Consider the following 13,594-nt stretch of genomic DNA (forward strand, 5'->3'; position numbering starts at 1 on the left):
TATAGTATTTACGAGCCAAGTACTGTGAGTGATATTCAAAGTGAGACAGTGATGCCATTTATTTTAAGAAAGGACAACGAGTACATGTTCAAACACGCTTCTAACATGCTTAAACCTTCACTTTCTTAAACCTTCCAATTTAATGATTTTAATTTTATGTTCTTCTGTACGTCCACAAAACTGTATGTTATTTTTATCGTATGGTAGCAATTATGGCGTCAAAAATAAATAATTGACATAGTAAAAATCACTTCATTCTATGTATATATTTCTATAATAGCATACATAGTTATTACTCATAATATTATTAATTATTAGTTATTTCTATAAACATCCTCTAATCAATCGTATATTTTCAAAGATGAAAAGACTATGAGAAGACGTTTTATGATCATAAAAGAGAAATCAAAAGTGACGACTATTTAGAGATTTATTATATGAATAAAAAGATTGGCATATTCGATGAAGGCTATTTTGAAGAAAATCATATGAATATTAATAAAAAAAAATATTTTATTTAAAGAAATAAGAATTCTAGGAACTTAAACTTTTATATTTTTTCTTTTGGACTTGCTTTTATTGGAAATTCGAATTCGTTTGAAATTGAGGGATGAAGACATCGAGTAAAAAAACACTATGATGAAATACACCTAGAAGGAAATACATAAATCCGAGCTATTCCAAAATATCTATTACTATACATGCATGCGTGTCAATTTATTTCTAATTTCAATCTTTTCGAGTAATATTGCTTATTTATTCAAAACTATTTTTGTCCCTTATTTTTTGTCAAAAGCGATATTAATTGCAAAATTATATGCCTCTATAATAAATTGTTTACAAGGTTTAACTTATTTTAAAATTTTTAAAACATTAGATTAGATTTATTCATATAATACAATACAATAATAACTTTTATAATTTTTATATTGTATCATATTATAAAATATTAAAGATAAAAATTATTTATTCGAAATACAATTATTTGAAATATAGATTTTCTTAAGATATTTATATATATTCAATGAGATATTTATTTCAAAATAGTATCTATTTGTATGAATTGATATTAAAATTTATATTTGGTATATAAACAATATAACTATTATTTCTTCAGATATTATTTTTATTTATTTATTTCAAAAATCTATTTTCCACAATCCTATTTCTACAATGCGATTTTAATATAAGAGTTTATATGAAAATACTTATCTTATTCCAATATACGTTCAGACGCATAAGTAGTTTAATATAGATTGTACATTTTTCCTCTATCGTGAAAGCTTTTCTCTTTAATAACAAAAGTTTTTTTACTTTTCAAATTTAATCTTGCCAGAAAATTTAAAAAGCTATTCTTCTGTTATAAAATAAGCAATTTTACTGGAAATTTCTTTTAGCATTTTATGTATAAGCTGTTTACAGCTTTTCAATATAATTCGGAATAATTCAGTAACATTTTTTTTATTTTGAAAATAAATATTTTGTTAAATCAATTAAATGATTTTTATTTTAAGAAAAATTATTTTTCAGAATTTATTTATATGTAAAGTGAGTTTCGAAAAATGAGATATTCATAACATAACATTTTTCAAAAGCTTAATTACTATAGTTATAGAAAATACAATATAGATCATAAATTAAATACAATTGGTATTAAATATATTGCGTTTAGAGCCATGCGTTGTATTTTCTTTAAACTTTCTGAAGTTTAACATCCTTATCTGATCACAAATTTGTCAAAATATTAGTTCTAACATCCAATACCTCGTTACTTTACATTTGACTAATTTTACCTCGTTATATCATGACTCAAAACATATTGGTAATCCAATTAACTAACCGATTTTCTACTCATTTAACTGTCATGGATTTATTTCTGGATCTGGAATTTTAATTTTTAATACACACACATACACACATATATATTTAAAAAAACTTGAGATACTAAATATAATTAAACAAAACACAAAAACTTTATTCCTTCTCATTCACAAGAAATATCTTTCCACCTCATTTTTCACGAGTAAAAATTTGCCAGTGAAGCGAGCAAAATCGAGGAAGAAGTTGCCAACAATTCTCAGAACACCTACGTTCCCGAATAACTGATTTGTTCCGGTCTTGATCGTGTGACAGTTAATCGGATACTACTAGAGCCGTCCATTATCGACCAACGTTGGTTTTGACTTAAATATACTTTTTTTTAATTAATAATAATACATAATACACAATATTCATTTGTTAATCCTTTAAATATCTTATAGATACGCGACGTTTATTATGATGTATTTTAATATTATATCTTGTAATATAATTATGTTTCATGTGATGCTCTGAATTATCTTGAAATGCAAAAATTTACGTAAAGCTATGTACGAGATATTTCTCTTTTTAATAAGAAATGCGAAATATTTCATCGAATGTGAAAGAGTTAAAAAAAAAAAATATCTAGTGAAAAGTGAAAATTAGCAGCATTGGTCGATTCTGTAAATTCATTTCAGTATCGAACACCCTCTTCCCTATATTCAAAGTTTTATCCGTTTTAAGTTTAAAATAAAGTTATGAGAATGTTAGAATGTTCTATCTGAAGTCAGATGTAGTTCATTTTTTTTTAACAAAGACGATGAAAAGAAAGTTTTCAAATACATTTAAAAATGTTTATATATTATATTTAAGAAGGATATTTTCGCCACCCCTTATATATGTTGAGAAATAGTGAAGTACAAACAGTTGTATGTAGATCGTTATTATTAGCATCAAATGATTCAAATAAATGATGATGTTGAGAGAAAAAAGACCACTTACTATGATCTTTTGACTATGGTTTGTAAAAGAGACAAGAAATATCATTTGTTCCTTGAAGTACTAGGAAATCCTCCCACGTACTACTTACTTCTCTAACCTGGTTTTACTTGACTATCATTCATTCAAATCATTTCAACATCATTTGGCAAATATACATTTTGGAAAGGGTACAAAAACCATCCAACATCAACGACTTCATTAAGATGACAGTAGGAATATGAGATACTCTTTCTTTTTGATTTAATATCTCTTTAAATGAAAAAATTAAATTAATAACTTTATAAAATTCCATGTATTAGAAATATTATAAATCAACTTGTGAATTCTTTTCTTTTATTTTAAATTAAAACAAAATCGGATAGAAATTTGAATAATAATATGATACAGCAAAGATTTTTAAAGAGACAATTTGAAAACTATTAATATAAAGTAGTTTTAATAAACAAACTTTAATGACATATAAATGTCAAATACAATAAAGCAATCACATTTTATTTTATTATATTTTGTAATAATAATATATATATGTATAAATTTAAAATAATAATATATATATGTATAAATTTTATTTTGAAAAATCCTTGATATGTTCATGACAAAGGTGATAAGCATAGAATTCATAATTTCAAATTCTAATTTTTTTATGCTTTTTTTTTTCAAAATTGTTTTTAAGTTTAGAATGAATGATTGAAATCCAATTTATTATTTATTGATAATTTTCAACTGTTTCATATTTTTTTACTATTTATTTGAATTCTTGTTATTATACAATTATAAAAATATAATATATTTCAAATCTATATTAAAATTTTAAAACTATTATGATAAATTATATTCTTTGAAATAAATCAAAATAAATTCCATTGAAATATATATTTATTCAAAAAACATTTTATTGCAGTAAAAATAAAAAAAAGCACTAATGATTGTTGTATATTTGTTGTTCTAAAGATCTATTATTTTAAAAAGAATTATTATTATATTTTTCGTTTTACTTAAATTTTAATTATTATTAAAAACTTTTATATATAATTGATTTCTTTTACTTTTATTAGCTTTTTTATTTTAATAAAAAAATTGTTTAATTTTTTTTTTATTATTAAAAGATTCAACAATTGTCGAAAGATAGGACAAAATCATCGAAAGTAATAGAAAAGTTTTCAAAAAATAAAAAACTACATAGTTTCATTATAAATATATATAATACTAAATTTAAAAAAAGTACAAAATTAACTTTAATTTAATATTACCTTTGGAAGAAAATTGGAACGTCTTTGGAGGATCGATTCTAGAGACTAAAATAAAAGTTGGTATACAATACTTATTATTAAATCACAAGCAATTTAAGTTTACGTAAGATAAAGCGAGATGGAAATAGAATAAGATAGTTCTATCTTTATTACACTAATATCTCGTTCGATATCCATCACGCTTCATTTAACATAAACTTAAATTGCTCGTAACATAATAAATAAACCCCAACCGACTTTTTTGTATACCAACTTTTGTGTTTGTTTTTTAACCTCTGGAATCGAACTTCTAAAAGAATTCCACAAGCACATTATATTAAGCACATTATATACATGAATATAACAATATAATATAACAATATATAACAATCTAATAATATGATATAAGAACAGAAATAAAATTTTCTATGACCTTTGACTGTTTGCGTTTATCGACTCGTTGTTTCGTTGGTATTTAAAGCTTTCGAGTTAAAATCGTGCTCTACTCTTCTAGAAGAGTTCTATTGTTTCGCTAGTACCGCAGCTAATTTCGTCAGAGGTTACATGGCACGTTAGAAGCGTGTAATGTAGAGACAATTGTATTATGTGTCGTTAAGATACGATCTTAATTGAGAACTTTCAAGCATAAATTTAGATAAACGCAGAAATACTTTGAAACTTTTAAATTAAAAATTTTTTCAATCGAAATTTAAGATAAATTAATTGTTGATATTACAAACATACCTTGTAACCAAACTTGATATTGGTGTTGCAAACGCGCCTTATCCTTTCTATCTAGTAAATTCCCTCCTAGGGAATTTTTTTCTCTTTTGGTAGAGTTCAGCACATGCACGTGTCGTATATTGTGTTAATTAAAAATTCTATTTATATTTTTCTTATTATTTTTTTGTTATTAAAACTATAATTAACATTAATCTTTGAAAATTGGTGAGAAAAAATCATGTTAATATTTTCCTGTTTCATAAATCATTCGTAATTTGGCATTGAAAAAAGTGAAAAAATATAAATCAATTCGATCATATTCTGATATTTTAAATCAATTATAGTCATATTTATATATATTATATATCATATTTATATATCGTAAATTGCATGAAAGTTAATGTTGAAAGTAATATTGATATTAATACATAAATCGATGTTATATTAAAAGTTATGAATTGATAATTAAATTTTAGTTAAGATAGTAAGTGTTAGTAAATAATTAAGATTTTTATTTAAAATATGAATATATATCATAATAATTAATTATATTATAATAAGATATTTTTAGCAAATTAATAAACAATTCTATTTTTATATATTATACAACAAATATAATATTATACAAATCTTTCTATCCCTCAATTTATGACAATTTATAATTTATAATTTAGTATATACAATTTATAATTTATCTATCAAATCGATGAATCTCGAATCGTTCAATTAAAAATTTTAGATATATTAGAATTTTCGTCATTCAAATTCATGATTTATATCGTTCAAAATAAATAATGCGCTCTATAACGTCAGTAATTATAATCAATTTTATCAGATAAATAAAAATATTCATTTTTCAAGAGATAAATACTAATAATAAATACGACTTTATATTATTAGCTTATTTATAGCAATATGAATGAATCAATATAAAGATAATCTTATTTTAAAATGTAAACAATAAAATATACAACAATATTTCGAAAATATGAAAAGAAAAATATGAAATATTTTTTGACAAATTAATTCATGTACTTAACACGTAACAATGTCGAATATAATATTACAATTCTACCTTGTTTCTTACATTTAATATTAAAAAACATAATTTTCATAATTCGTAATTTCGAGATTCGATTTTTTTTTTATTTTTTTCGATTTCTATAAATAGTAGAATCTCCATTATCTGAACTAATTGAAAGAAATTGCAAAAAAGATAAAAAAATTTGAATATGGAATAATGGAATTCTAATTTTTTTAGATAAATTATTCTATATTTTAAAAAAATAAAACATTTATTTACAAAATTGAAATAATAGTTTTAGAAAAATAGTTTTTACACTTTTTTTAGCAATCAATGTGTACTTGCAAATAATTTTCAATTTCACTCTTCTCTTTTTTAATATCTGTGATTATAAATTTTTCAATATTATATGAATATTTTTGTTAATTCTTATAACATTATTATCATTTTATAATTATGAATATCAACATATTCATTTCATTATTGGAAAAAAATATTTGATTACATTATTGCAACATATAAATGTATAATAGATATTTGATGTTCGAATAATGAATATTCAACAATAATGGAGGTTTTATTCTGTTTACTAAATATTTGAAGATTTCATATTTTAAATAATTAAATATTTTAAATAATTAAAATTTTTTATCAAATAAATTAAATTTTTTTGACAATTTGATACAATTTTTTATTATGTTATATATTTCTAATAGCATATATATCGATTCTAAATCTCTACTTTTTCGACACATCACGATATATCTTTAAATAAATATTTGAAAATGAAAATGAAATGTTTGTAAATTATAAAAAAAGATCGATATCAAATCCATTACTAGTTATTTTCTTTTAACTATTTTTAACACTTATTTATTAATATTATTAAAGTGTTTTTATATATTTTATATATTAATATTATTAAGATTATTTGAAAAATTATTTGAAAAATTAACTTTCAATAAAAATCAGCCTTCAGAAACTAAAGCTTATACGGTTATCGAATGATAAAATCAAGAGAATTTAATTTAAAAAAATTTGTGTATAAATTGTGCATAAAATTCTTGTTCTCGGATGAGATTTCCGGTACAATAATATTTTAATATAGTTATATCACCATGTTCTAGATATCAAAATAATCTTGCTAATTAACTCAAATGAATATCTCAAGAGAATATCATTATATAATTTCCTGTGGTAAAACCGCGTTGTTTAAATTTTAAAAAATTTCTTTTATATTATATTATTTCTGACAAAGTTATCTGCTAAGGCAGCAATATGAAATTCTTTAAAAATATTATAATTTTTAAAATGATAAAATATAAATGTAAAACACATGAAAAAATTAAATTGATCTAATATAAAAAAAAATAAAACGATAATTAAATATACGATTAATAACTTCAATGTCAAAACACATAAGCAGTTATATATTAAAACATAAAATTTTAATTGTAAATGTTAATAAGATATAATATATATTTAAATAATTTCAATAATCTGTAATATAAAGTGATTCGAGAATAAACAAAGAGATAAAACGATATAGAAAATATATTAACTTTGTTTTTATAGAATACTTACTTATTGCGTTTAAGATCGAAATGTTTAAAATGTTGAAAGATTAAAATACAATTTCTACAAGTTGAAACTTTTCTGACAATTTAACTTTGAATTGAAGAGTTGGATCATTAACCCATTGAAAAAATAATTAGTTAAAAATTTCGAATAAAGTTATTTTAAGTAATTACTTATTAAAATATTTATATAATATTTATTCCTAATTATTATAGTTAATATATATGCTTTTGCATAATCTCGACTATTTAGCACTTTACAATTATTTGCGATTATCGTTATATTGTGAAGAATAAATTATTGAAATAAATTATCGAAGTAATTTTTCAACTAATAAATTTTGTCCATCAATTTTAATAACTCGATCTCGAGCTTTCGAAGAATAAACGAGAAATATTATCTCGTATCATCTCGTTCGAATTTGCATTCAAAATTTGTTCTCGAAACATATATCTTACCTAGAATCAATCCGAATCTGAAACTGCTTCGATCGTTGCTCACGTTCGACAGAAAGTTTCGCATAAATGTAAAAAAACTTTCAATAGCAGTGATAAAACAAGTCGAATAGACGAAATGCTCTTAAACGAATAGGATCGTAAGAGAGAATCGTATGAGAAATGACGACAGGTTTCTCTCAAAGCGCTGAACACGCTTTCTAGTTTGCAAGCGCTCTGCGTAAATTTATCGTGAGCAAACTACGAGGACTTGGGAGAAGAGATTGAGGCAGATAGAAGCGACCGTTTGCTTACCCTGTGACAACCCCCACGACTTTGACGATGACAGCGCAACGATGAGGATGATGATGATGATGATGATGATGATGATGATGATGATGATAACGACGACGATGACGAGAACAAGAACAATAACAATAACAACAACGGTCACTTGTCTAGAAGAGCAATAGTCTCAATATTCTCTGAAACAAATGGAAACGCCTCGTTAAATTTTTCAAAACCATAAAGCGTTTCATGAGATATTTTTACTTTTTAAAAATTTTGAATAAGAGTTTCTTAAGAAATTTTATTTTTTATTAATTTTACAATTTTTGGATATTTGTATGTGTGTGTGTGTGTGTGTATGTGTAAAATATAAAAATAATGATTTTAATTGTTAAAGTTCAATTAATTGTTAAAGTTCAACAATTGGCATGCAAATTTTTATATTCTTAAATCTTTAACCCAATCGATAAAACCAGCGCGCCAAATTCAAATTGCATTTTATTTAAAGAATTTAAATTGTATTATAATCTATAATTAAAATTAAATTGCGTATAATTAAAATAAAATTGCTAGTATAATCAAGAATTAATTCGCTATCAACGATCTGATTCGTTTAAGATTTCTTTAATACTCTTGATTATTAATTCTTTGTTACCTCGCAATATTTCTAGAATATTCTTTCTAAATATAGTGGCTTTTTCATGAAGGTCTTTTGAGAGATCAAGGAGGAAAAGACTCGGATTACAGAAAGAAGATTAAAATCCAATCTAACAGAATGGAATTATTTACTAAGTGCCTGGATACAAGGAAGAGAATATAATCACGATAATAATTTTGCGTATTTTTCATGCGAATATTTCTAAGAATATATTCTTATTTCTTGAAAATTCTTTAACTGGAAATTAATTTAAATTTGGCGCTCTATTCTCCAAGTGGATCGCATAAAAATCCAATATGGCGTCGTGTAATAAAATTTTCGAACCAATAAATTCCAACGATTGAAAGCATAATTTCCAGAATCTTCTGCGATCAAAATCTATAAAAACACATTAAAAGAAATATAGAATCCTGGACTATAATAATAATAAAAATTTAAAAAGAACTCGATCACGTGCGAAATTGTACGTTTAAAAATTTTACGTTTAATAATTTTCTAATTCCTCTCGTGATCAAATAAAAAACTCAACCTTCAACATATCAATCATAAACACTTTCATGCCATTGGTCGATCGAGGGTGGAGAATTTGGTAAAACGGTGAAACTTGACTGAAACGTGTAACGGATAAAGAATTGACCGACGAAGCGAAGGAACGAGAGCGAGCCAACAACGGCGCCAGGGTTATTTATACCGAGACGACCTTTGACGACGTGGACGATGATGCTCAATGAAAATCTTTCGCGCCGTCAACCAGACGCGGAAGAGGAGCGCGCGTGGGACATTCTTGCCTCTTGTGGCGCCACGATGCCACCCTAAATGTCGTTCCCTTGGACCGCTTCGTTTGCCAGACAGCCATCGATACTCCTCTCTAAACCTTCTCTCACTTGCAAATTCTTTTCACAGATCCTTCGCTCGATAAGTTGGCCGATTTCGAGCTGGCGACACGAAAGAATGTTTTGCTAACGATTTATCGAGTTGCCGACAGATAATGTACAATGTAATAACAATGATTTGGCAATAAACATCTCTTGCCAAATTTATTATATTAAAATTTCGAACGATATTTTAATTATTAGATACGCGTTTTTAATCCGTCTCTATGTATTTTAGATCGATTATTGAGTATGATTTGTTAATTGATGTAAATTTAATAATTATTGGTAATATATAATTGTTAAAAATGTTTAAATTAATATATTTTCGATCTAAGTGTTTATCATATTTTTGATTTATCAACTGGTATAAATTTGAAAATTTATATCAATTGTTGATTGCTATATATTTAAATCAGAAAGTAAAAAAAATATATGCTATAATTGTTATCAAATATTTAACTAATTATTCGAGAATTGCAATTCTCGATTATCTTAAATCTTGAATATCATTTATTTTTTGTGATTACTTAAATATTAAGTTTATATACAATTTGAACTTGGATTAAAGAGATCAAATATAAAGAAATTTATTCTAAAGTTCGATATATAAAATATACATAGAAAATTTAATTCTATCAATTCCATAAATTGAAACAAATACGAAAATTATTATGCAAAATATTTATCAAAGCTTATTTCCAAAGTTATAAACAATTTAATTTTACAGTGGAAGTAAAATAAAATAGAATGACAGAATGAAGTGACTTTGTCTTGCAAAACAGAATTACTTATAATTTGAAAAATAAACTTGAACAAACATTTTTGTATACGATTTTTTTGTATTTATTTTAGTGTCTAGAATTATTCTTTAAATCTATTATATTTATATTTCGCATAACCTTATATCCTTTATTTTGTTTTCACGAAAAACAAAAAATAACTTCGTCTTCTTATTCGATAGCACTGATTTTTTTCATTTATTTGAAAACAAACGCTAACTTTGTATAGAGGTCGTATGATTGTAGAACAATCGAGAACGAAAAACCAGCGTGAACAAAAAAAAAAAAGAAAACATTGCTGGAAGAAATGCCAGACGTGCACGTGTAAAATAATGAATAAAGAAAAACACAAATCTGGATATTCAAATTACGAATAACGAATATTTTAAGTTCTCATTTAAATAGTAAGAATTAATCGAATATATTCAGATCTAAATTAAATTCAGCAAGGAATCGAATACTTAAATATATATTCGGATATTCGAATGTAAATTGAACGAGTACTCGAATGTATTTAAATTCTTGGATCTGAATCGTGTACAAAATTGGTTATTATATAACGTTCTAAAATTATTGAAGACACTATTGCAATCTCCAGATCTTAATGGAGCACTTAAGAACATTAAATTGAAGAGTTATAAAATAATCAATAGTAAATTAATAATTAAATTAATAATTAAAATTAATAATTAAGATTACATTTCAATATATATGGAAAAATATTTCAGAATTAAAAATGGAATCAATGTCGTGGCATTCATAAACGATAGCTATGAATAAAATATATGAAGTTACACAATAAAAATTAATTTTATGCAAAAGAATAATTTTATTGTACGTACAATTTCGTGTCATCAAAATAAGTATATATATATAAATATACTTTTATATTTTTTGTTTAATATACGAAATAACTCATTTTATTTAAAATTTTTCACGAATTATAAATTAAGAATATATAAATTAAATACACAATCAATACGAATAATTCGTTAAAAACTGACATTAAATTTTTGCATAAGGAAATCTTGCGTGAAATTACTTGAAAAATCTTCACTTAAGCGATGTTCTCACGTCTTTCGTTCTCCGTAAATTGCATATTTATTTTAAAATATGCGCATTTATATTAATTTGATTATGAACTTTTTATTATGAACAAATATGTATAATCAATTTTGTAATGTGATTGTAGATATTCGAATACTCGAACTTGAATATTCTTAACATTTGAGAATTTCTTTCAATTATTATAATTTTCTTAAATCGAGTATTCACTTAAGTGCAACTTTCGAAATTTTTCCTTTCGAATCAAACAAACAACAGAAAAATCAAGAGTTTATTATATTTAATAAAATTCTCAGAGTAATAATAGCAGTAACAATCTTAGATATGTTAAATTTTCTTAAATTCCTATCCAATAGAATTCTTAAAATGAGTAAAAGCAACAATGAGAGGCTTATATATAATATTATTAAATTTCCTTAAATTTTTATCGGCATATAGGCGATATAGGAGCAAAACGATGAGAGGAATAAGTATAGAGGAGCTTAGCAATGGACACGTGAGTGGCCGGATTGCTGGCCAGAGTTCCCAGAATCTAATCCCGAGTAGACCCTTCATATTTCTCGCTCTTATAGTTCAGATGTGATATTGGAAGAAGACGTTTATGAGGATTTATGGTTTATGGAATTTGAGATTTGGTCCTTCGAGGTGCGATTTGTGCTTGAACATACGAGGGCAAATGTTGGGTCGGAATGATTGAATTGTAAGAGATGTGTCATTTGCGTTTCTTTTTATGTGATATTTTTTTTTTAAACGATTTCTTATATACATTTTTTTTCATAATGATTTTTTTTTATTTATATTTGTGTATTTGATTTTATTAATTTAAGGAGACTGAAGATCGATACATTTTGAGAATAAATATTTTAATGATTTTTTTGCTTCTATGTTTTGTTATATTTAAATTTAACATCATACTCTTGAACAAAAACAATATTAAATTTTTTAAATTTAAATGATAAAAAAGAGAGAAATTCTTAATACATAAAATGTTTTTAAGTTTCTCTATTTATGAAAGAATTAATACATAGTAATGAAAGATGTGAACGTAAAAACAAAATAATTTATTTTATATAAATCTCATAATAAATATTTTTGTTCGTTTGTTTATAAAAATGGCATCTATTAAATTACATTAAATTTTTGTTATTATTTGTTAAAAGAATATTTATAACAAGTTATGTAAAGTTAGATTGCTTTGAGAAAATATAATACATATATATGTATAAAATTTTCTTTGAATATATGTCTCAAATCTCTAAACATTAAAATCCAAAATTTTAAAATAATAATTCTAATGATACTTAATCTTAAATCAAAAGAACTATTTTATATAATATTGAATGAATATAAAATAATTCATAAAAATATATAAACAAATATTATATAAATGAGATAGAAACTTACATTGTAGCAAGAAAATGCATTTCTTTCAATAAATTTGTTCGAAAGAATCATAATCTATCACTGAAAGCATTCTATATAATAATATAAAATTAACTATATAAAGCTGCATCGAACCTTTTTATGTATCAGATTTCTCTTTTATTTCAAAATATGTTTATAAAAAGAAAGTATAACATAAATATAATTTTAAGAAGATATTATTCCTTTCCATTTTCCTCGAATAATTATCTTTTTTTCTACGTGTTTATTAAATAAAATATCTCAAATTTCCTTTTTTTTTATTTTCAATTTCATTAATTTTTTTCGATATATTTTTAAATTTCTTTCTTTATAATTTGCTTCAATTTAATTTTTCCATACTTTTTTGCAAATTAATTACGCATCCTATAAAAAGAAACGCAATGTATAATACCGCCTTTAAATTGAAAAATAAAATAATTTTCTTCGTTTCATCGTGAAATTCGATAAAATTTATTATTATTATTACTACTTTGCAATTATATTTCAAGCATAATAAAATGTAAAATCGATCATCGAGTAATAATAAAGAATCCTCTTGAAGCAACGTGACAGAATCAGAAGAGGATGAAACAGAAACAGAAAAAAGAACAAGAGAAATAAGAGAGAAGTAAAAATTTAAGACGACTTTCTCCTTTTAAATCCTATCGCGAAAGATAAATGTCGCGTCGTTAAGAGTTAACGAGGAAAAGATGGTGAGGGGAGGGGGGAGGGGGA

The 13,594-nt window shown here is 24.0% G+C and overlaps 1 protein-coding gene across 9 annotated transcripts in view; it reads right to left on the bottom strand.

Annotated features, from left to right (window-relative positions):
• Positions 1–13,594, bottom strand: part of LOC102673534 (stress-activated protein kinase JNK) — a 155,887-nt gene that overhangs the window by 65,628 nt on the left and 76,665 nt on the right. The window contains exon 1 of one of the 9 annotated variants that reach the window (XM_031513493.1): positions 8,106–8,331. The exons of the other annotated variants lie outside the window; for them this stretch is intronic. The gene's annotated coding sequence lies outside the window, so the exon portion shown is untranslated. Of the gene's footprint in view, positions 1–8,105; positions 8,332–13,594 lie in introns of those variants that run through there. 9 annotated transcript variants of the gene reach the window in all.

Source organism: Apis dorsata, unplaced genomic scaffold (assembly GCF_000469605.1).
Source record: "Apis dorsata unplaced genomic scaffold, Apis dorsata 1.3 scaffold_651, whole genome shotgun sequence".
In the NCBI taxonomy this organism is placed as follows: Eukaryota; Metazoa; Arthropoda; class Insecta; order Hymenoptera; family Apidae; genus Apis; species Apis dorsata.